Source organism: Prionailurus bengalensis, chromosome C2 (assembly GCF_016509475.1).
Source record: "Prionailurus bengalensis isolate Pbe53 chromosome C2, Fcat_Pben_1.1_paternal_pri, whole genome shotgun sequence".
Taxonomy (NCBI): domain Eukaryota; kingdom Metazoa; phylum Chordata; class Mammalia; order Carnivora; family Felidae; genus Prionailurus; species Prionailurus bengalensis.
This window is the reverse complement of record NC_057350.1, coordinates 159335755-159340698: the sequence shown is the minus strand read 5'-3', so window position 1 is coordinate 159340698 and position 4944 is coordinate 159335755. Positions and strand designations below refer to the sequence as shown.

The following is a 4944-nucleotide window of genomic DNA, read 5'->3' as shown; positions in this document are numbered from 1 at the left end:
CGTCTGGGTCCAATTATTCACACCCTTTCTCCTTAGTTCTTTGAAAATTGGTTTCCTTCTCAGACACTCAAATGAAGTTTTAATTTCAAATGAGATTATAGGTTTAAAACAAACTGACAACACAAGCATCACAAAATCCATAAAAGTTACATAACATCATTATCGTGTGTATAATTTCTGTACTGTTATATGTTGTATATGTCTATATTATTACAACTTTTCTCTTAACTTTTTTGGCTACATACTCTTTGATTACATCTTCACTTGATAATAGTTTTGTAATATTTTTCTATGGAGAGAATAAACAATCTGGTCTTTCTTCCAGGATAGTCAACTGAAATTTGTTCATAAGTGGTAGTTTGGAAATATAAACATGTGTCTTTATACTGCCATATTTTCTGTTACAAAGCAACACTTTGCTACAGGTTTGTGCCCAGAACACACAGGAATCCTGATAAATTTTACCTCATGTGATTAGCATTTGAGAGGATGAATATACACATTCACAATGATATATAAAAATGGTGATATATAAAAATAGAACTCTGACCCACAATCTCCAGCAACCAGCCCAGGAAACCAAAACATTATCTATAGTAAGTATCTCAGGAAGCTAGCTTATTATCTGTAACTCAGACTTGTAGGAATTCAGAGCATTATCTCTAACAACTGATCCAGGAAGCCAAACAACAACCTCTGTACCAATTGATCCCAAATGACCAGAATTTGAATAAAATCTGACAGCTTTCTTAGTTTTTGCTTCCAACATAGGATCAATCAGAGAAAGCCAAATTTGACCCTTAACTAATCATATAGGACACGGTACTCCTAGTTAGCCCACCGTCAGCTTTTTTATGCCAACAGCCTCCAGTCAGGGCACAGGTGAAGCTTTCCTTTTTTTCCACTAGAAAACTTTTCCACTCCTCTGCTTGCCTTTGGGCCTCTGCCAAAGGCAGAGTGATGGTGGTTGACTTCATTGTTATAGCAAGCTCTGAATAAATATACTTTGCTTATTCTCATTTGGTTGGTCTTAATTTATTTCTACACATCAAAAAAGAGAGAAATGAATGTCTAAAGAATTTATAATTACATATGCTGCATTACCTTGTGTATTAAACAAGAAAGATCTTCCATTTTAACTGATCACTGATGAGAACTCAGTCCTCTGTTTGTAATAAACTTTGGACCCTGTTTATTCTAAATCTTATTTTTCCTCCACCGCCCATTTACTTCTGTGGTGGGAGTTGCAGACCACTTTCATATCCTGATACAAAGTCTGGTCCATAGGCCCCCACACTGGGTTCAATGCACAGCAGAAGAAATCATTCCTAGTTCAGCAGAGAAGCAGTTACTTAACTATACACTGGAGTGCAGGGATCTTCATCATTATATCCCACAAATCCCAAACTAACTATATCCCCAACTCAAATTCTTCTTAGCCACAATTAAGGAGGGTACAGCAAAAATGTCCTGTGGTACAGGCAGATTTCTGTTACAGCAGGAAAGTGATGGGAATGTTCAGACTGATATGGAGGATCTTCTTGATGGACCATTTATTTTAGAGGGCGTAGCAGATTGGGAATGGGGTCAGAGTTGGGACATGCAGAGTCTGAGGGATAACTAGGGAGTCTTCATCTTTCTTCAGTGATTTTCATATCAGGATACAGTCCAGGTAAGGGGTCATCATAGTTGCTTCTATATCATCCTGTACTAATAATGTTAATAGATGAATCTACAAGGCACTCTTCTAAATAACATTGCTACTAGCCTATTTTACAGATGAGGAAACTCAAGCACATAGCACTTAAGTGATATTCTCAAGTTCTATAGGCTTGACACCTCCAAAGTCTACATGTTTATTTGCCCTTGGCACTGATGTTCTGTTGGAATCTCCTGGTTTTGTCTCCATTCTTTCTTTGTACTAGTTTCTATTGCTGCTGTCACAAATTACCACAAATTTAGTGGCTTAGGACAACGCAAATTTGTCTTGCAGTTCTGGAGGTCAAAAGCCAGAAATGGGTCTTACTGGCTAAAATCAGGGTGTCAGGCAAGACTGAGTTCCTATCTAAAGGCTCTAGGAGAGAATCTATTTTATTGCCTCATCCAGAGGCTGCCTGCATTCCTTGCTTGTGGCCTCTCCCACCTTCAAGGTCAGAAATGCCTGGTCAAGTCTTTTCACATCAATCATTCTGGCACTCCATCTTCCACATTTAGAGACCCTTGCAATTACATTAGTGTGGATCTTGGTGAAAGGATGTGTTTGGTGAGAGCTGGTGCTTTGCTGAATCCTGTCCCTTTCCCTCCATTAGAAGGAGATATTTTTTGACATAAGCCCAGCAAGGGTGGCTTCCAAGAAACCAGTTGGAAATTTGACCAGGATGACATCCAGTTGGGAGACCCAGATCTGGAACCTGACCCATTTGTGGAGTTATTTCTAGAGAATGTATTGTAAGCCCCGGGAAAGTAAATGGGGTAATTGCTGAAACATCAGCAATGTTCTTGTCTCAAGGCTGTCAAACGCGATAGCACTATGAGATCCAGAGCCCCATGATCTCCCAGGAGCCAGTCAGGGAGCAGACCCACTGTAATTACCTAGTAGTTCTTGAAACTGCCCATCATCCCTGCATGCTTTCACGTAAACACCAGATGTGTGTTTGGTCTATGTCTGGAGGCTCTTTGTGTTTTCCTCCCATGCTTTAACATTCTTTGATGTTTACACCTGGTGAACATGAAATAAAGACTATGTGCAGTTTTCTGTGGCTACTATTTCCCTGGCAGAGACAGCCCTGCATGTCCACTCAGTCTCAGTGTCTGAGAACTTTTTCTTCAGTGCATGGCTACACCTATTCTTCACAAAGCTAAAATGAACCATGGATGGGGTCTGACTCCCTTCTACCAAAGGAAATCTGTAGTGGGTAAGAACAGGCTTTCCATCTTGGTAGTGAAGCCAGTAGGCTGGCCAGGTTGAGAGGATCTGCACTCCTAGAACTAGTCAAGGCAAGAGACCTGACAGCATCCACCATACACCAGATGTGGACCATGCAGGAGAAGCTGACACAAGGTCCTGGCCAGTGGGACCGGCTGGTAGTATGAGGTGACCTTAAGAGGAGAATGCTAGGTGATCTATCTTTAGGGGCTAAAGATAGAATTTCAAGGACCATCTGGAATATAGATGCACCTTCTCAGACTGAGGGATAAGAGGAGTCTCTGAGGAAGTCATGAAAGATGGTTTTGACCGCAACCCATCCCATCTCAGGCCTAGCTTCTCTCTGAAACTACTAGTAAGGGGGGAGACAAAGGAGGCCAGGAAAAGCATTGAGCTTAGAAAGAGGGGCAAGGAGAAGGATGATCCCTTTTTCCTACTGGAAACTTCCATCTGGAAGCAGGAATGAACTTAGAGGGGAGATAACCTAATGCCATTCCAACTGACAATCAAAGTTAGAGTTTGACCATCACATGACACTAGACATTTTAATTTCTCTATTTGAGACTATCTATGGCTAAAAGCAACATAGGACTATCTGTGAGTAACCAGAATTTTCAGTCTGCCCAAGTCTTCATCCAGGCTCTGGAGAATACTATTCCTCACTGCAGAAAGTTTAGAGGATCAGAGAAAGACAAACATGAAGTTTCATTTTGGTTCCACACCTCTGTAATGCTTGCTCAATGTACAAATTATGCATTTGTTATAAAATAACCACAATTTGAGTCCTACATATCTGCCTCCAGCTGCGATAGCTGCAGCCTGACTCTGAGTGAGCCCAGTGGCCTTAGCTGTGAGTGGAACAGCAGCAGCAGCCCCCCTCAGGAGACCACCAGATCTGTGGCCTTGCCATGGTGACCTACGGATGCAGCCAACATGTATTCCTCCATCATCAGCTGACCTTGGCAAAGCTGCTAGAAATATTTTCAACAGAGGATTTGGTTTTGGGTTGATGAAACTGGACGTGAAAACAAAGTCATGCAGTGGTGTGGAGTTCTCAACATCTAATACAGACACTGGGAAAGTTACTGGAACTGTGGAGACCAAATATAAATGCTGTGAAATTTTTCACAGAAAAATGGAACACTGGCAACAGTGTGGGAATAGAAATCACAATTGAAGACTGGATTTGTCAAGGTTTGAAACTAACATTTGATATTACATTTTCATCAAACATGGGTAAGAATAGTGGTAAAATCAAGTCTTCTTATAAGAGGGAGTGTGTAAACCTTGGTTGTGATGTTGAATTTGATCTTGCTGGATGTGTAAGTCATGGTTCAGCTGTCTTTGGTTATAAGAGCTGGCTTGCTGGGTACCAGATGACCTTTGACAGTGTCAGATCAAAGCTGACAAAAATTAACTTTGCAGTGGGCTGCAGGACTGGGGATTTCCATCTACACATGATAGGACAGAATTTGGAATATCAATTAATCAGAAAGTATGTGAAGATCTTGACACTTCAGTAAACCTTGCTTGGACGTGAGGTACTGACTGCACTCACTTTGGCATTGCAGCCAAATATCAGTTGGATCTCACTGTTTCTATCTCTGCAAAAGTCAACAACTCTAGTTTAATTGCAATGGACTACACCCAGACTCAGGCCTGTCTGCTCTGGTAGATGAGAAGAGCATTCATGCTGGAGGCCACAAACCTGGCCTTGCCCTGGAATTGGAGGCTTTATACAGCTGAAAGAAACCACTGGGAATGGATATCAGAAGATTTGGCCTTAATATATTTCCAAATTGACCAGCAATTTTGAAGGTGATCAAAACAATGGATGATCTAAACAAGAGCTGTATTTTAAATATTTAGACAGTTGTTAGTTGGTTTCTAACTGAATTGGTTATCATCTAGTTACCAATGCTGTAGTCATGCAGTCACCTACACATTATTTAAATGTACAGCAAAACCTTGGATTGTGAGTAACTTGTCCTATGAGTGTTCTGCAAGATGAGCAAACA

The 4944-nt window shown here is 41.0% G+C and overlaps 1 pseudogene; it reads left to right on the top strand.

The window, feature by feature from the left end:
• Window positions 1–3856: 3856 nt before the first annotated feature.
• On the top strand, window positions 3857–4672 carry LOC122491058 (annotated as a pseudogene).
• Window positions 4673–4944: the final 272 nt, after the last annotated feature.